Source organism: Pinus tabuliformis, chromosome 9 (genome assembly GCF_031772625.1).
Source record: "Pinus tabuliformis cultivar Carrire ecotype Pingquan chromosome 9, CPIR1, whole genome shotgun sequence".
Lineage (NCBI taxonomy): Eukaryota > Viridiplantae > Streptophyta > Pinopsida > Pinales > Pinaceae > Pinus > Pinus tabuliformis.
The window spans coordinates 497,176,173-497,197,306 of record NC_142307.1 but is presented as its reverse complement, the minus strand read 5'-3'; the positions used below and the strand labels follow the sequence as shown (position 1 = coordinate 497,197,306).

The window sequence follows — 21,134 nt, the reverse complement described above, 5'->3', positions numbered from 1 at the left end:
TTATAGTCACGTGCTCCTTTCCAATTGCCTGGAGTGCTAAGACTGTCCTTCCCTCGGCTAGTCAAGTGGTCACACCACCCGTGAAAAGTTTCATCCGATCATTCATCATGTTGCCTAGAGAATCTCTACCTTTTACTATTATGGTTGGCATCGCGTACTTTATTACTTGCAAAGCTACCTTGGTCATTATGCTTAGTAATATGCGGTCCAAGCCAAGGCATCAGACTAATCAATTCACGGAAATAGGCCTTAACCCTGTCATCATGATCGCACACACCCTACCTTACCATTCTGGTCTTTTTTCCGAGAAAATCTTTCTTTATTTCGTCCTCCATCTTCTTGACTTCCATGTCCATCAAAGCACTTTTCTTCCTTAACCGTACCCTTTCTTCTTCAAGTTTGTGGAGTCTAAGGTTTCCTTGTTGAATTTATTCTTTAAGTCCCATGCGTTATGTTTCTTGCGGCTGTGTGATCCCTTCTTTCCGAGCTTCGCAAACCCTCGTATCTACTATTGATACTATGCGTGGACTAGGCTCTGCATGCTCCATAAGGATTACAACATTCGCTTCGTACTTCAGCTTCGGAAGTGCCTGTGTGGTCAGGGTTTTTCATATCGTCCTATAAGCCCAAAGAACCGCTGGTACATGTAGGTCCCAGTCAGTTCATTTCACATGGTGGACCGTGTTCAGTGCTTCACATATTTTTTCAAAAGCTTCTATGTGAGTATGCTTCTGTTTGCTTGGTCTTACCATACTTCCTAGTCCCAACAGGAGGGGTCATTCACACCATTGTCTTGCCCGCTACTGCTTGTCAGTCGTGTTTCCTATCGTGAGGACAGTGTGCGTTCATGCAGGTTGCGCACCATACGCCTGTACCCATATGGAAAGGTGGCCGCACGGGTTGTTTCGTCTGTCATACTCGACTTTCCTCCACATTCGAGGCTTTCCAAACCACATGTACATCATCCTTCTGCATTCGCGCCACTCCTCAAAACTTCCTTGATGCGTACCCCACCATCTCACGGGCGTTGTGCGCAATACCCATTTTAGAGTGTCGAAACATTATTGTTCTGGTACTTCTCTTTCAAATTTGGTCAGGAAATCATCCACCTTGCTCAACCCGTCATACATACGCAGACCTCTTACCTCAGTTGCCACACAAAGCAATGACCTTGTCATCATGTTACAGTTGAGTGTAGTTACCTCGTGTAACCGGTTCTACCATCGTTCTATTTCCTTGTCCGAATCTAAGGTGTAGGAGCTTTTGCGCTCCCACGAGAGTCTGCCATCTGTTGTTGGATTCACCCAATCATGCTCCCACGCGGTTATCTTGTAGATATAGTCTGGATCATCGTCGCTATCGTAGTCACGCACTGGCTCTGTGTAGCACTATCCTTCCGCAAGGTCTAAAGGTACCACTATGTGCAGTGACTTTTTCTCGAAAATCATCTTGAGCTTCTTTAGATTTATCACTCCATTCATGTCAGTGGCCCAATCTATTCCTAGTAGCACAGGATAGGGATTGTTGTCATCAATAATCTCTATCCCTTCGAAATCTGCAAGCGCACTCACACCTTCGATATCTACCGATATTCCCTACAATCTTCCCATAGGTAGGATCGTTTCCTAGTTCGCCATTCATAATTGAATAGGAGACCATTGCAGTGCAGGTCTGCCCATGTGCTCCCATGTCTGCTTTGGCAAGACGTTCGTGTCTGATCCTAGATCCAAAATCACTTGATCCATTTCATATTCCCTGATCTGCGCAGTCAATCTCATCTCTCTTCCTGTTCGCGTTGTGTGCTTCTCGAGCTTCTAGACTATGTGCGGTTCTCCTGGTGTGGTTCCAGCACATCTAGTGATGAGTTCTTGTAGCCCTTTCACAGATTTTCTGTCACGCAGTAGCTTCATGCATGTCTCCAAAAATGTAGTGAGCATTGATGGGTCCATTTCTGGTTCCAGTTTGTCTTTACTTCCTGAACTGGAGGCATCCGTGAAGCTCTTCTTAGCTTCCATGAATGTCTCCTTAGCGTGCTCCAAATCAAATTATGGTTCCTTTGTTGGAGCCTTGCGAACCAGGAACTCTCTTTGGGCTTCTTGCGTTTGTCATCTCCTATCGTGATACCACTTCGGAACACGATATTTACATTTGAGTCTTCCTCGCGCGGCTCAGACCTCATCATTTGCAGGTTCTGAGTTAGGGGAGGTTGGAGTGCTCCTTTATCTCGCAACCTCGCTATCAACGTGGGACAGTCTTCCGTCTCATGATCAAACTTGGTACAATATAAGCATGATGGTCTCGTTGGATTTATACAATCGCAGGCATAATTCCCTGGCCCTCCACAATTGTAACATATCAGCTGGCCACGACCTCTTCTTGGTCCCATTCCACCTCGACCTCATTCGCGCCCTGAAAATCCAGTGTGTGCCATCCCTGCATTTTGATTGAGGGCCCGTGTTTCAGTCTTAACTCTATATTGGTAGGAGTCCAATCCATCATCAGTTCATAACTTCTACAGGTGCACTCATCATGGCCTACTGACCTGCAAAAATTATAGAACAACTGATGGGAATTCTACGTATACTTTTGTAATAGATGTCAGTTATTTGTAGTATGCTTCCCTCCTATCTGACAAATTGCACATCATAATGTAGGCGTTGTGCTCGATCCTACTTGTGCCTCCAGTCTCAATGGCATTGGTCCTCCTCCCGCCAGGTAGTTCACAAAGACTGGACAATGGTACTTGTCATGTCCTTGGCCTTTACGCTTTACACACCATACCTCCTCACGCGCTTCTGGGCGAGCCATTATATCTTGTTTCAAACTCTGCATCTCAAGGCACAAGTTTTCAACTGTGCGTGGAACTATTGAACTCCTAAGTTAGGATCTTGTATCAGAGTCTCATGCAATCTCATCGCGATCTCCAAGGCCTCGGCCTGAGTGGTTAGCTTCTACTGTGACAAAGTGTTCCTTAGATTTGGTGTTAGCGATGCTATAAACCATGCGCGGTGTTGCCCATATGTCAAGGTCATATTGGCTTCACGAATTGTACACTTCAGTCTCTAATCCAGCTCCCAGGGGGTCTCGCCTGCAAGCATTGTGATTTCCTTAAATCCAATGATCGACTATCTTTGATTTTGGCCTGCTAAATTCCTTGTTTAGCGCAGCTTGGATATCCACAATCCCTGCATTCAGATTTTCATTGGAATTCTTAATGTACCAAGTCAGTGTATAATCCTGCAGAGTGATAACCAGCATTGCTTTCTTTATATTGTCATCTGTGACTCCTTGCGCTTCCCATACTGCCCTTACCACGAACCAAAACTAGTCTGGATCTTCATTCCCTACTCCTTTGAACACTAGAAACTTTATCGCGCTTGCCATATTGAACTGTGGTGGTGGCAGAGGTGGTGTGGGCGAAGACGGGGGTGAAGATGGTGAAACTGGCAGTGGTGTAGGTGGAAGTGGTATGCGCGGAACTCACTGCTTTATCAAACTGATCGTGCTTCTTGGTGAAACCTTTGCAAGCTCTTCCTCACTTTCTCGTGGAGGTGAAATCAAGGGGCTAGTTTCTAGTTCTGCACTACCTTCATTTCTGTAGATCCTCCCACTCTGCGTAGCCCCAAACATCAATTTATTCGCATAACCCGCTTTTCACACAGTAGAAACTTAATCCAAGTGTTCAAATATTTAACGTACTTACCTCGCAGTCCTTTGAGGAAGCATCGCTATACCTCGCTATAGCTGACTGAAGTATCTACAGTGAACTCGGTGATAAATCATCCTATAATTCGATCGAGCCAGTGATCCACATCATGTGCGAACTTATCTTCTGATGCTTCCAGCCTACACACCAACTCTGGAGTCCAAACAATAGGTTTGTCAAGCCTACACCTTCCTTCACTGTCTGCTAACTTCGCGATCCACTCGTACAATTCAGAGGGGAAGGATGCAAAGAAAATGTCGTGGATTTCCATATATAAGTAGTAATCTAACCACTCTTCCTTTGATAATCACGGATTCTTGTTTTCCTACGCCACGAACTCGTGAATCTTTTTGTCCAACCACTCTTCAATTCCTTTCTTTGTCAGATTCTAGTGATACGACATCAGACATCTGTATGCAAATACCGATCTCGGAAACGGAACCATTTGTTGGCTTATTGGGGCCTGACCCAAGTTCAGAGTTAAGTTAGCTAAACAAATCGTGGTACTACTGGTCCTTTTGGCAACAGTCCGCGGAGCGCAGATTGAGGTCTCACCCGAAGTAGTATGGGAGGGTGCTAGAACCAAGTTTCCGCACCCTAGAGATGTTTGATGATTTAAGTGGTTTGCGGTTTGACCCTACCCGCAGGTTTCTTCATGCACTTTCCCGTACCTCGCAGCCTGATTATTGCCTTCACACAACCCTATCTAGGGGCTGAAGGTTGTGCTTTGCGTTATTACCCGAGACCTTACTGGTATTCCAACGTTAGTTAATTAGCTTTGCCTACTTGAGTGCTTTAAGTATACGTAGCAATATAAACCATTTATACAGGTGCACGCAGTAAATAAACAATATATTTGTAAACTATATCAATCATTCATTAACCCAAGAACAGATACACAAAATTATAAAAAAACTTCTCTTTATTAATTCCTTCCTCGGTTACAAACTCGACTTCGCCCTGCGCACTTAGCTGTGGACTATTAGACCTTTATGCACTCAGCTGCAGAGCCTTCTCCTACTCTACGACCCAAAGACACACTTCAACTTGCGACTCAATCACCTAGACTTGTTTCTACTTCTTCCTTCTCCTACATTTAGAGCCTCGCTCTATTTATACAATCCCATGGTCTGTTGACCATGGGTAGGTCTATCCAACTGACATTACATTACAACGCTAGGGCGAAAAACCTTGTGACTCTATCATACTTTCGCGCCCCGTGCCCGCAATTCGTAGAGCTTTACAATGAGATTCGGTCAAAACTTGGGCTTTGAGCCCCAAAACATGCCTTGGGGGAATTCCATGCCCAACACCTTGTCATCATAATACCTCTCACTCAAGAATCTAGTCTTGAATTGCTTCTGAAATTCCTCCCATGATATTGTTTTTTCTTCCCGCGCTTGAACACTCTTTCACTCCTCCCACCACAGGGGGCTTTACCCTGCAATTGATAAATTTCCAATCGCGCTTTCAAATTTCTTTCATATTCATATACTAGAAAATATTTATCCATATTCAAGAACCATGCCTCTGCATCCTCCTCCTTTTCTCCATCAAACACTGGTGGCTTGATCTTTCTAAATTCTCCTTGTAATTCGGCTTTCCTTCGCTTCTTATACACCCTTGGTGATTTGGGATCGGTTTCTTCCCCGCTTCCCGACTTGTCAGATCCTATCTTCCTCATACCTTCCTGGTCTACACTTTTATGACTAGACTTCTCTGTCTATTCTCGAATTAGCTTCTCCTGATCTTCACTAGCTCTTAGAAAATTTTCGTTACTGCTATGGAGTTGAACTAACTCCAATTGCAATGTCTATACCATTTCCACCAACTGAGAGCTTACGGCAGTAGTACTATCGGCTCCCCACAGTTCCACGTACAATTCCTCTTCTCCAGTATTAGGCGGCAAAGGTCCTTTCATAACTATTCAAATTCAGATTTTTACCTACACCACAATTCAGATTCAATAAGAACAGTTGGCATATTAATTTAGGCATATACATACATACATACATATATATATATATATATATATATAGATATAATTTTTTTTGGTTCTTTGTGCATAGTCCGCGTTAACGTAGATGCCCCTATACAAGCTCAAAATTAGAATTGTGCTCCAATACCATTTGTAACGAACCTAATTTACATCCCCTATTTTTTTTTATTTCTTTCTTTATTACATGTGTAATCTATACTATTCTAAAAACTTATTACACCCCCATATTAAACTTTCTATACCTAAGTCTCTACCCGTCAATGTTGAATAATGCGATCCTTAGTTGCATAGGTAAGGCACAAGTAACCTTAGTCATGGTGATGGGGGTTGTCAATGTGGTTAAGATCTATATAGGTATATGTTTATACTTTGTTTGCTACCTATTACGCCTTACCCCATAACCCTTTACATCGACCTCTTTCCTGTAGTGGTAGCATTATTTCTTTTTTCACATATCGCGGGGTAATGGAGTTTGGTGTATAATAGTTGTATGCATTCATTTGTTGTGATACAAAACATGGAATTACGCCATGCTATTGCGATGCCATGTGTAACCTCTGCCATCTCAGCCAAACTAAATCCTGTGCATTCGTTCGCCAGACACGCATCCCCAATGTTGAGTTTGTCGAGGGGGTTTTCAACTCCCTAGATCTGCCACGATTTGATCTATGACTCAGATTTTCTCACCAAACCCTAACCTCGTTTTTTCTGCCTTCTACGTTGGGGTTTGTCATTTCTTCCTTGTGACATATAGGGCCAAGATTTGGGGAAAGGGTTTCAGCTTTCTGTTGTTGTGCTGCGACCCTTCCATGTTCACAAAGTTTGCATCTAACAATTCCTCCTTCTAGCTTTGGCGATTTAATAAAAGAGTGAAAGTTTGCATAGTGACGGCTCGATGTGGCGGCCACTTCATGCGAAATAGGGTAATCTTTGGCCTTTTGTTCATACTCCATTAACTTTAATTTCGTTTATCACTTGAATTTAGCTTCTGGTTAAATTTCGTTTTGTTTTTTTCTTTTTACCTCGTTAACAGAAGGAATGTTAGGACTCCCTTGTTGTCATTCCTCCCCCTGAACGATGCTACCCTAGCCTTAGGTGAGATTTTCCCTGAGAATTTTAGAGTAACCCATTTCTAGAGTTAATTTCCCTCTCTTCTTGGTTTTTATCCTATCATCATAACTTGGATTATGTGATTTCTCTTGCAGGTTTGGAGAGTGCTTCTGGGTTCTTTACAGCTTAACAAGTAACCCCCAAAAAATCTCTCCCTTTAGAAAGAATTTGTACTGATTTACAGTTATACTGGTCTTTTGGTTGCTCTACTAATGGGCGTGCTTGGCCTTGTCTCAGGTACGCCCCCAGAACGACTAATCTAACACACAATTTTGTGAGACTAAAGTATTTACGTCGTGATGGTCGTCTGCTTGACAGGTTGGTGAATTTCACTCCACATGGGTTCTCCTTCGGTGTGCTGCTTGTAGTTTTTTCCGCATCGCATTCGTCTTGTTGCCTATGGATATCTGTGTAGTTTCGACTTAGTGAACCCTGATATGCCTTCGGTTCTCTTGGTTGCATTTTTTTCTTTGGGGTTTTTACCCACAACCCTTGGCTTCTATGATTTTGGGTGAAAAGATGTTTGTTGCTACCTGGTAGCGATTGTGCAGCCTTGGTTGTAGGGCTTAAGTTTCCCATGGTTCAATTGTCAGTTATATTTATTTGTACTTTTATTCATCAACTTGAGAGGGAAACGACTATGCCAAATGTATGAGGGTTTTTGAGGGCCGCCATGGTTGTTTCCATATGGCCCTCTGTTTTCTTTAAATACAAAACTCGATCGAGACTGTGAGATATCTTGCCTAATTTTGTTAAATGTTTGAATTGGAAATCTCCTATGATTATGGATATTTGGTTCAGTTTTTTTGTAGATTCAATGGATGGCATTTTTTGTCTTTAGAATTAACTTAGATATCTTTTTGGTCCATATGCCCAATTTTTCTTATACACAAATGATAATGGAACCACCGTGTGAACGTTGATGGAATAATCACACCTTTTTTATTTCTTGATTATTTTGGTTAAATATCTGTTGTACAGATTGTTTTATGTTTTCTTCAGAAATATTATGGCCGTAGGGTGTCGGTTTATTGCGTTTTTCCTACCTAGTTTCCATAACCTTCATCTAATGCTAGGTATACCTGCTTACTTAAATTCTGCATGTATATACAAAAGTAATCGTTGCATCATTTCCTTTAGGAGTATTTTATCTCATATTCCCAGTTTGTCTGAATCTCTTTATGCATTTATCTTCTGGGAGAAAGTAATAATATGTGTCTTTTGAATAATTACTGTGTAACTCCAATCTTGTTATAGTAGCTCTATTTTAATGTTAGGCCACTTGGCCTACAAAATTTTCCAAATTATTTTATATATTGTAGTAAACCATGCCTTCACGGCATCAGATTTGCTAAGTTATAGATCTGTAGGTGAGGTATAATGTATCCTAGGTTTTCCTTGGAGATTTTATGACTACTAAATAGCTAGGTATGTTTCTTCACAGTCAAACAACTCCCTGATATTATCCCCCGTCTCTCTCTAGAAATCCTGAAATGGATGGTAATTATTTACCAAGATACACTTCCTAAACAATAATCAAAATTTTAGGAACATAATTCCTAATCGAAACACCTACAGACTTGTCTGCCTGGCATTCCCTATACATCACCAACTGCATAATTTTAGATAAAATATATCAAAATGCATATATCCAACATTTTCTATACAAAACTATAAAATTTCCTACATGCAACCCAATCGTTCAATGAGACCGTACTGGTTAGCACATTCATTTGCATACATTCATTGGAAGCCTTAACATACAGGCTCTTATTTAAGCCAATTTAAAATTATACATCAGAAGTTCAGGATGCTACCCACAGATTATATAAACTCTGCAACTGAGAAGAAATAACTAAACTACAGTTGGTAACTAACCTCTAGCATGCATCTAATACAAAACAATATTCAAGTACATTTAAGAATTTTCTGACCAAGACACTTCAAATCGGAAAATCAATGGCTGACAGCACCATACCTCCCAACCTTGAATCCTTTGATTCCACCCCGAGCTATGATAACTTTCCAGGCATGAGTAACCACTACTCTGCCTTGATAATGCTTATTTAACATTATCATGTATACAGATTTTTCCTTGGCAGCGTCCTGCCTTCAGGGGTTCCGTTTCCCCTTAGCCTAGGCTCTTTTTCATGTTTTTCCTTAAAGCTAAAAGTCTGCCTTTTTCCATTTGTAGCGCTTTTATTCCCGGTCTTTATCTCCCACCAGTTTAGCATATATATATGTATATATAGATATATTTTTTTAGGAAAAATCATGATGAATCTAATTCCTCTCAGATTCTGGCAAGTTTCAACCTCTACTCTAGGCTCAGCCAATGAAATTTCCAGCATAAAATCAATAACTTTATTAAGAAAACTTAAACATCCAAACATACATGTTTATCACATACTAGCATAGTATTTGTATCCATTACATAACTAATTAAGCTCTTAAAAAAGGGATGTGTTACATTATAGGCTTCAATGGAGGTCGAATTGAAGTCCTTAGGCCGACTTGATCTCTTCTAGGCTGACTTGGTTTAGAGGATACATAAATTATATTTGACTTAGTAGTAAACCTTTTTACATGATTCAAAAATCCAAGAAGGGTCTCTTTGAATGTACAATGACTCTATAAACTCAATATTAGTCCTAGGAGTCCAGAATGGGGACTTTGGCTAATATAATGATGACCCAATCATGAAACCCATGCTTTAATAAGTCATTGATACAATAAAATTTATTTTCTTTATCCTTTTGACAAGTACATTTCATGATGACTCAAATAAGTTAATGAAGACCGAACCTAGTTACATTTTCCAAAACTCCCTCTTAACTAGGAAGGTATTCATAATATACAAATATAATGGAATATATCAACCTATATTAACAATGAAGAAATTTAGGCACCACAATTCCATGGACTAGATTCTTGACCAGGGCAATATATCCATTTGTCTCTCATCAATTTAGGCACCACAATTCCACAGACTAGATTCTTGACCAAGGAAATATATCCAAGTGGAAATAAGGTGGAATCAAGAATTTAGCCTCTCTAAGTAGCATCAAGCTTACTTGCTAACCACCAACCTAGGGACCTAGGTGCATATCCATCGTAATAGCTCTACGACCCATGCCACCTTCCCTACTTTGGGACCTAGAAATCAACACAAAGTGCCAGCCAAATGTCCTCCTAGACAATGCTTCACTCGCAAAGCCTCAACAACTCTCTTGCAATTTATTATCATCAATAGAATCAACAATATCTACCACTAGCCCATGGGGCTTTGGATTGACGGTGAATGGTGCACTGTTAAGGCACTGCTTGCGATAGGTCACTGGTTCAAATCCCTCGTGGGTGCTTACTTACCAAAAAAAAAAAAAATCAATATCTACCACACCAAGTAGGTTTCTTAGATATTCGAACTTCTTATTAGGAAGAGCCTTTATTAGTATGTCTTCTACATGTTCATCTGTTGACACATACTCCAAATTCACGATCCCATCCTGCACCAGGTTCCTAATAAAGCGGAACTTATTGTTTATATGTTTTGTTCTAGCATGAAACACGAGATTTCTAGACATCTTGATACAACTTTGATTGTCACAATTAATCATAGTAGGACCTAGAGACTTATCGAACAAAACTGCTAGAAGATTCCTTAACCAAACAACTTCCTTTCCTACTTCATATGCAACCACATATTCTGCCTCAACGCTACTTAAAGCAACGAGATCTTGCTTCCTACTCATCCATGAGATCATAGTAGGTCCCACACTAAAATGTCCTCCAATAGTGCTCCTTTCATCGGTCTCACTGCCACCCCAATCAGAATTTGTGAAGCCAATTAGCTTGACTTCCTTACTATCATACTTTAGGTAGTGATGTATAGTGCCACAAAGATACCTCAATATATGTTTGGAAACTATCGAGTGATCATGACGAGGCTCCAACTGAAACTAAGAATTTTTACTACAAAACATATATCTGGCCTAGTGTTTACTAGATACATTAGGGAACCCACCAACTGTCAATAGGAGGTAGGATCCAAGAGACTAGAGTCAAATCCCCTCAACTTATTGAGATTGGTGATCCTAGGAGTAGCCATCGGCTTGGAATCCATCATCCTAAATTTATGTAACAACTTGATGATGTACTTTTCCTGCCCCAAATATATCTCCCCAGGTCTCTGCCATACTTCTAAACTCAGGTAATAGTGCATCAGTCCTAGATCCTTCATTTCAAATTCATCTTCCAACATCTTCTTGCATTCTTGAATTCTTCACTAGACACCTGTGATGAATAGATCATACACATATAGTAGAATAATTATAGGCTCATTATTCATGACCTTTATGTAGATATTCATATCAACAAAACTCTTCACAAACCCAATTCTAAGTAGATATGCATCCATCCTTGCATAGCATGCCCTAAGTGCTTGCTTCAAACCATATGTAGCCTTCTTAAGTCTGCAAACATGAGAGTCTGTATAATTAACTTCAAGGCCTTCAGGTTTTTCAATATACACTTCCTCATCAATGGTCCCATTTAGAAATGTGGTTTTCACATCCATTTGATGGATATTCCAATCCATTGTAGCAACTAATGAAGCCAAAGATTTAATGGTAGTGTACATTATTGTGGGAGCAAAGGTTTCTTCATAATCAATGCCTTCCTTTTGAGAGAAAGCCCTTGCCATGAATCTCACTTTGTACTTGTCTATACTTCCATCAACAACATGTTTGATCTTATAGATCCATTTGGAGGTGACAATCGATTTGTCACTAGGTCTAGGAACGATTTCCCAAACCCCATTCTTCACGATGGATTGATATTCTTCCTACATTGCTTTCTTCCAAACCTCTTGATGAGAAACTTCCTTGAATGTAGATGGTTTGGTTTCAATTAACTTTTTCATGTATGTAGCATAACCAAAATATATTTTTGGTCTCTTACTTTCCCTGAAGGTTCCTTTCGCAACTTCATGTCCTTCAACATATTCTAATGTAGCTTTTAACCAATTTGAACTTTTTCTTGTGGTTGGGATGACCACCGATTGAATAGGCTCACTTGGTCCTTCTTCTTCTTAATTTGTAGTAGGGTTTTCATGATGAACTTCTTCTTCTTCAAATATGGGAACTTCTTCATCATCATAATCAATAGGAATATCCTTCGATTTCTTGTATGCTTCATTTTCATCAAATATGACATCCCTTCTTACTTCAATGTGTCTTCATTCCTTAATGTAGATTATATATTCTTTTGAGGAGAGATTATATCCAACGAATATTCCCTTGATACTTGTAGAGTCCAACTTATTTCGCTTGTCCTTTGGAACATGGATATATGTTGGATTTCCAAAGATTTAAAGGTGATCCACACTCGGCTTCTTTCCTATGAATACTTCTTTGGGTGTTGTATTATTAATACTTTTGTGAGGACTTCTATTTTGAATGTACACGACTATCATTGTTTCTTCTCCCCATAATAATTTTGATATCTTGATCAAGGAGCATAGTTAGAATTCCTTCTTCAATTGACCTATTCTTCCTTTCGGCCAATCCATTTTTTTTGGGATAATAGGGAACAATGAGCTCCCTCTTAGTACATGCTTCCTTACAATATGAAATCAATTCCTTAGAAGTGTATTCCTCACCATTGTCAAACCTTAGGTTTTTTATCTTTCTTTTGGTTAGGGTTTCCACTTCAGACCTAAACTCCTTGAATTTATCAAATACTTCATCTTTTGTTTTGAGAAGGTAAAGCCATATTATTTCTAGAATGGCCATAAATGAATGTTACATAGTAGAGATGACCTCCAAGTGATTTGTCAGATATGTGTCCACACACATTAGAATGGATGAGGTCTAATATCTATTTAGAGCTAGTTTCATTATTCGGAAATGGTTTTCTTGTATGTTTTCCCAAAGAGTATCCCTTACACACACCCTCATGATATAACTTCATATTGGGGATACCATGAACCAATTGACTAAGAGTAGGAATGGCCTTATAATGTAGATGACCATACCTCCTATTCCATAGCTCTATGGGATTGATTTCCATATGAACCAAAGCTTGAGGAGGTGGTGTAATGACTCTATAAAGACTTCCTTCATGAACTCCAATAACCCTAGCTTTATCAATGCTAGAGTATTTTCCCCAAACCAATACTTTTCAATTAACAAAAGGAACTATTTCCCCTTTATCTTCTAAACAATAAATAGAAAGATTTTTTTTTTTTCAAATCTGGAACATATAGAATGTTGTTGAGGTGCAGCTTCAATCCATTTTAAAGCTTCAACGATGTTGATCCCAGACCTCTAACAACATAGCTTTTGTTATCATGCAATTCTACTACATGAGAATATGGCTCCTTTGATAGTGTATGAAGTTGTTTACTTTCTCCTGTAATGTGTGTTGATGCTCCACTATCAATGATCCATGCATTGTCATCATGAAGAGAACCTGTAAGAGCAACCAAGAATCCTTGACTTTTGACCTTGTTGTATAAGTAATGGATGACCTTCTTGATCTAGCTTCCAGCAGTGTTGATACTCATTCTTATGCAGTTCATCAAAGAAGGAGAATATGTGCCAACAAAGTGATCTTCAAATTTGCCTGACCTTAGCTCTGATACTATGTTGGAAAATCAATGCAAATAGATTAGGGTTTGATTCTCCTTACTTGAAAATTACCTATGAATTATGTTAGCTTCTTTTACTTCTTTATTATCTTATATTTCGTCAAGTAATTACCATATTATGTGTGTATGAAGATCACAAAACAAGAGACACAAGATGTAGGCACTATGTCAGGGAAAAACCCCCTTCGAGGGGAAAACCTAGTCAAAATTCTCTTCCTTTCAATAGTATTATTTGAGACTCTTCACCCTAGAAGAAGACCAAACCTTCTCTCAACACCAAGTCAGCCTCTCAGATCTTTGACCTCTTTCCATGAGCACTTCCTTCTCAACAACTTCAACTATGCAGTAGCTTCCAACATTAGGCAACAACAAAGATTTGGAAGACTTCTATCTCCCAAACTAGGGAAAGAAAATAGAGAGAGAGAGGTTCCAAACTTTTGATTTTGTTCTTCTCCTTAGACTTGTCTCAACTCACACTTCCTTTTTCTTCCTTAGATCCACTTTGCACTTCTCTATCTTCCTTAGAGATATCGAAATAGCTTGAGATGAGATGTTCCAAATGAATTTGACTTACTTCTACTTATAAGCTTCAAGGAGGTCTAATTGGAGTCCTTGGGCTGACTTTGTGTGGAGTATACATAAATTATATTTGACTCAATAGTAAAAAAATTTACATGATTCAAAAGCCCAATAAGGGTCTCTTTGAATGTACAATGACTCTATAAGCTCAATATTAATCCTAGGAGTCCACAATGGGGACTTTGAATAATATAATGATGACCCAAGCATGAAATCCATGCTTTAATAAGTCATCATACAATATATATATATATATATATATATATATATATATATTGTATTCTTTTGATAAGTACATTTCATGATGACTCAATTACATTAATGAAGACCGAACTTAGTTACATTTTCCAACACTTTTCCCTATGGGTTATGATGAGCCTCGGTATTGCAACAAGAATGTTGCAACTCCCAAGGATACCAACTTTAATTATCAACCCAGGGTTCGTACAAACTTAAGAGGTATCGGCACTATATGTGTAACATACAATGTGTCATTCATTTGTTGTCATGATGTAATGAAATCAAATCCTAAACTAATTGCATAAAATGAAATACTCGAAATGGAAACCTTAACCTATTGCAAGAAAAAAAGTACAATGAAATCAACCTATTTTAATTGCATAAAGATAATTGAATAAATGTAAACCATTACATTTCAAATATTTTAGATCCATTAACAAAGTTCATTGGAGGTGGCAATCATGAAAATCATCATTGTATTATCCAATCCATAAATCTGTCCATTAACCAAAATCGTTGAAATGTTTTGCATGGGTAAAGAAGAAAGTCATAAGTGGTATTTAGTCTTCCCTAATCATTGATTTAGAGCCTAGGGGTCTTGATTCAACCCTAAGGGACAATAAACAAACTTCTTGAGCGAATCTGGGCAAGTAAATGCATGTTGGAAGGCTACTACAAGAAACTACAGGAAGTTATAATTCATCGAATGACCCAGAAAATCAAATTCAAATTGGATGAGACAAATTTTTTAATGAATAGGATGTCTTAGGTCTCCATTCCAAGTGGAATCACTAAAAAATACCTCTATTAACCGATGCTGAAAAATAGTAGAAAATTACTAGTCTAAAATATAGAAATTCGAGAACTAGTGAGATAGTAAATCTATCAAATACCTAACCTAATCAAATGCAAATGCAATGCGGTACTTTTTATTATTAAATAGAATGTTTTTTTATCTAATGCAATTGGAATCAACTTGATCGAAGCTCATTAGCATGATCTAAAAAATAGCAAAAATTAAATGTTATTTGCCACAAAGGAGTTCCAGAAATCTAGATTTGGGAATAAGCAAACTAATCCAAGTAGCTCAATAATTACTATGACCATCCAAATATTTTCCAAGGATGAAATGATGCTTGTGATCCTGCAAAAGAACATACATCAACCATTTAACCCAATCCTACAACAAGGAATCATTAATACTAAATGCAGAAATAGAAAGAAACAAAAACAAGAGATGCATGTGAATAAGAAGAGACAAAAAGAAAATAAAATGATACAAAAGGGATTTTAGGCTCTTGGGATGGTCAAGCCCAAGTAAACTCAGAGTCCTATGGAGGAGACCAAAACTTTGAATTTGAACATGGCACCAATATTCATTATTTTCATCAATACAATTACATCCTTGCAAGAAATGACAATAGAACTACACAAATATGAGTTCTCTCCACAAGAAGACTAATAAAAATCTACTCCTAGAGGCAAATCCGACTTGGCGCTTATAAAAATGATTAGGAATCATTTCCCATGAAAGGAGGAAGCTTTCCCCACCAAAATACCTTGATTAGTGGATCTAGTTCCCAATACTATGAATATGCATTAAATGGCAGGGAACACATTCCTAGATTTTCTCAATCATTGGAGATTCACAATATGTGCCATAATTCCATAATATCTTGTTGATTTATTATTTAATATTGATCCTCCTATAGTAGGGAGAAAGTCCCTAAATTATCTCATCCTCCAAATCTTCATAATCTTCCCAATATTCTCACAATATTCCACAAAAATAAATAATATTAGGCACAAATATGCAATTATTCATAAACATTCATAATGAACATATTAAAGTTAAAAATACATTATCTAATGCAAAAAGAGAGGTTTAATGTGCTGAAGGATGGTCAGATGGACCTTAATTTATGTTTAATTTAGAGGCATGGGCTTTAATTTATGTCTAATTTTGAGGCCCATCATACCCCCCTACTGAAAGTGTTGCTCATCCTTTGAGAAACTTAGTGACCTTAGTGTGCCTCATTCATGGCCCTAGTGGCCTCTCTATTGTGCATTCCTCAGTCCTTTCTCATAAGAATCTTGGTTGTAAGTTCAGCAAGGTAAAACACAAAAATGTAGTTGTTCTTTTCATGATTGTTTAATAGTCTTTCAAGCAAAAAAACATAACTTTGCTCTTTGCAAGTAAACTTTGTTGACTTGTAGATTGATTTCATTCATATCCTCTCCCTTGAAACCTTCATTCCATTTTCACTCATTTTTCCAAAACTACTTGTGCATAGAAAAAATCACAGTGTTTCTTGAGACCATTAGCCTACCTTCTTCCCCTTATTCAAGATGGGTTCTTGAATATTTTTCATTTTGGCAAGGTCTTCCACATCCTTTTCCAACCTTCTACTACCTTGTTCCACCATTTGGACACCTATGAAACCTTCAAAATGCCTTTAGATGCGAACTAGGACATCTTATAGTAATTCTTGTAAAAACTACAGGAAACCCTGTTAAAACTACATGAAACCCTGTTTGAACCCATTTTGAGCAGAAATGATAGTATGAGCATATAGTAGGCCCTCAAATTGACTTCCATGCCTTTCTCCCATTTTTATAACATCTTTTAGGCCTTGGACAAAAGATAGAAAGAGATTAGAGACCTCTTGGAATGCCTTTTTTCATCACTGCGGTTTGAGTTCTGCTTTGATGGTGAATGTCTTATCTCCTTTTGCTGCTTTCTTCTTCCATTTTGTGGCCTAGATGATTGCCTAATCGCCTTGGAGTTCTCTATTTTGATTAGGTCTCTCTTAGGCATTTCCATTTTGGGTTTTAGCACAATTTATTCCTTTCTTCCTTCTTGTAGCAACATTTTGTCTTCCTATAACAGTCATTCCTCCTCTTTCATGGTCTTCTAACTGTATGGGAGTGATGAGAAATGATGTAGAGGGTTTGGAAGATGATGCTAGGGCTCAGAGAGAGTAGTGTAGGTTTGTGAAAATGGAGAGGATGCTTTGCTCTTTTTTTTTCAAGAAATTTTCAAGGTGAGACAGAGTGTAGGGTTTGTTCTTGAAAAATATTAATTTTTTTCTTATGAAATGGGATGGATGAATGATAAATAGATAGTGGATATGAAGTGGATGGAGGGCTTGGAGTGTTGTGGTGACTTGTCCTTTGCTGAAATTTCTTCTTTTAACTGTTGTCTCCATTCCTCAAAATAATCACCCTTCATAATTTGGCTTTTCCACATTGCATGAGTGAAGGAGTGAGCTACAATTAACTAGTTGAATGCAGTTGAGACTGTTGACCCATCCTTAGCTTATAAAACCTCATCTGTCATGCATTGACAACAAAATTCTAACTATAATATACTCAAGAGAAGAGATCAAGAATAGTGCATACGTGTACATACCTGATGTTGTTGGAGAGGCATGCATGTTGCTGCTGAGTTGATGATTGATCCCTACTTCCCTGCAGGTGCTAATTTTCTTTGCTTGCTTCTGCACAGGCCTTCATAGCTTGTTGATTCTTTGACTGATAAGGTTGTTGTGTGCAATTTTCTTTCAAGTGTTCAATCTTTTGTTGGTGGAGTGGATGGATTGCTTCCTAAGGAGGGTGTTCCCCTTTTCAATCTTCAGAAATGGCTTCATGTTGCTCAAGGTGGCTAGATCTTCTACTATGTTGATGGTGAAATATGTTGTAACTGTGCAGGCTACTTAGAGGAGGAATCCTCTTCCTGTAGCAGTCATTTAATTCATCTTCGAGACCTCATTGATGCATGTGGGATTTATGTAAAGTCATAAGAGGTATAAGGACAAGGTTAAAATCATCAAGAGGTGGTGTAGGTGGTGGAAAAGTTGATGACAATTTTTTTTCTTTCATGTAAGGAAAACTAGCATTTGAAGATGGATTTTGGTTATATGGAGTGGATGAATGACGAAACTGGTGTTGGGGGACCTATATCAACCTTCCCTAAAGAATACATGACCTTTTGACCCATTTCTCCAATCATATTGCCTCTTGTAGCTTCTTCTTGACCATCCTATAGTACTCCAAGATCTTCCTGTAGTAATTCAGAACAACCTCTTGTAGAAGACTTCTTTTGTCCATATCTCCCAAACAGTAGAATGGATTGACTTGAAATTTTCTGAGCATGTTGCCATCATCCTTATGCACCTCCCTATAAAAAAACCTTGGCTGGTGGATACACGAATCTCAAGAAAAAATAAAAATGGTTGAAGTTGATGGAGGTCGATTTCTTGAAAATGTACACTGGAATTTGCTGAAATTTCTTGGGCATGTTACCATCATCCATATGCATATCCCCATGAAACAACTTTTTAAATGGACGCACAAATATGGAGAAAATTCAAAAATGGTTGCAGGTGATGGAGGCCGATTTCTAAAAAACTATGCATTAGAATTTGATGAAATTGCTTGAGCATGTTACCATCATCCATATGCATCTCCTCTGAAATAGCTTGGCAAATGGATGCTTGGCTTTTAAGATATGACAAAAATAAATTTATGCTCTATGTATTCATGTTTCCTATAGTAAAACAAAGTCTACCTATAGTATTTCTGGACAACAAGGAAAATGAGTGGTAGAAGTTTGGGAATGATGAGTGGATAGTGGAAATAGATGAGGGTGATGGATTAGCATGGCCTTGGTCCTGTTGGAGCATTTGAGCAAAGGTGGAGAAAGTCAAAATTTGACTTATTTTGACTAGAATTTTGACCAATTTTTTCTTTTGTTAGTGCCAACTTGTTTTTGTTGCTTGTAGATGGTGGAGGGCACCTACATTCATACACGGAGCAAATATTTTTTCTATTTTTTCTCTTTTTTTATTCTAGGCCTACTAGCCACCTCAATAAGGTTTTCGACTAGTAGGCCTGCCTAGGCACCTCAAAGGAGGTTTTCACCTAGGATCTTTTATCTTTATTTTTATTTTTCTCTTTTTTCCAACCCATTGACTGCCTCATGGAGGTTTTCAATCAATGAGCCAATCTCATGCACCACAAAGGAGGCTTTCACCTGAGATTTTTTTTTTTTTTTTCTATCTTATTTTTCATTTTCATTTTATTTTATTTTTCTACCCTACTCTACTTGAAAAACAAAATCACTTTCAAGTATAGGAATACTTCTAATGGAGCCATGTGCACATCAATATGACAGATAAACTGATGTGTAGGCTTGCAATATATGATTTGACATGTACCTAGATTTCAGATACCAAATTATTTTACTTTGAAAGGGTCAAACATAATTGAAGAAGATAGTGATGCTCCATCTTGTTGATTTTCTGGAACCAAACCTCAATATAACTTTGATGCCCTTGGTTTTCTTGCTTATCTGAATCATTATTCATGTCTTCTTCTACCATGGCCTTCAAATCTTCCTCTTTTTGTTGATTGTTTTCTTGAATACATGGAGGATTTGATGGTACCATGAGGGAGTTTTCTCAATCTCTGATTTTGATGTCTGCTCTTCATCGAGTGAAGCCCATGATTCCTTGATCTTCTCTTTTGGATCTTCTTTTTATGCATGTTGTCCTTCAATAGAATCAAGAGAATGTCTTTTTTGTAATGTTATTCCTGAGCTATGGTGAATACCATTTAACTCAAGAGGAAATGTTTGGAAGTGCTGTACTTCAGCATTATAAGTGGGTTGAGCTACTTCAATGTGTGGGTTTGGAAATGGTGGTACAGGTAGTTGAGTGGGAGTGGATATTTGAGATGGATGTAGTTGTGGTGGAAGCGAATGGTAGGGATAAAATGGATTTGGGTATGTAGGATATTAAGGAAAACATTGAGGATATTATGGATGGCTCCCATAAGTTCTTTGCCAACCTTGTTGCCAAGATTGGTTTTGGGGTTGAGATAGCCAATATTACCAAGGAAATGGTGTGTTCCAATTACTTTGATGTGGATATGCATAACCTTGAAATTGTGAATTAGGCTCCTGCATCATACTTGGTTGACTAGGTTGCCATGGTCGTCTTGGAGCTACATAACATAAATGCTTCAGTGATTGAATTGCTCCATTATCCTCTTGGTAAACTTCTTTTAACCTTGGTAATGACGGACAATATTTAACCTTATGTGATTCTGCATGGACAACACAAATATCAACATCTTCTTTTTCTTCATCTTGCATTCTTAACATTTATACTTGTTCATTTATATTGCCAAGAATTTTTGTTTTAAAGTTATAAAGAAAAAAATCCAAGTTTAGCTTGACTTACCGATCTTGATGTTGATTGACTTGCTCTTTCCCTTCCTCTTGATATGTGTTTGCATGTTCCACAATTTTCTTCAAATGATAATTGGTATACATCACCTCTACTCATGATATCAAGGAGATCAATCCACTCATCCCTAATTTTTCTAAGTAAGAGGGTTTTCAGTGTGTCAGATCCTAAATGATGTGTTTTTTCCCTCTTAACATTATACATGAACCTCTCTATTAGATCCTCGAGACTCTCATCTTCTTTTTTATTCATTCTAAATATTTCTTCTTTAAGGTCATGATCTTTATATTTTTCTAGAAATATCTTTTGCATCTCACTAGATGATCTTATTGAGTTAGTCCCTAAATTCATGAACCATTTAAGAGCTCTATCCTTCAATGTTGTCAGAAACAATCTCAATTTTTGAGTGTTTAACAAGTAAACATAAGATCTACAAATAATTTCAAATTCAAGGAGAAATGTTTTTGAATCCTCTGACCTTAGACGATGAAAGTTTGGAAGAAAAGATGGAGGGATGTTCTTCATATGCACGCTGACATTAGTATCTTGAATGTGGAATCTGAGAAGATCATCTTGATTGTCATCATCTCCATCCATTTC

The 21,134-nt window shown here is 38.2% G+C and overlaps 1 long non-coding RNA gene across 2 annotated transcripts in view; it reads left to right on the top strand.

Moving 5' to 3' along the window:
- The first annotated feature begins 6,105 nt into the window (after positions 1–6,105).
- LOC149149382 (uncharacterized) overlaps positions 6,106–21,134 on the top strand; it is a 68,647-nt gene continuing 53,618 nt past the window's right edge. For both annotated transcript variants that reach the window (XR_016262592.1, XR_016262593.1), the window contains exons 1-3: positions 6,106–6,628; positions 6,911–6,948; positions 7,053–7,133. This is a non-coding gene — a long non-coding RNA (uncharacterized LOC149149382). The remainder of the gene's footprint in view (positions 6,629–6,910; positions 6,949–7,052; positions 7,134–21,134) is intronic.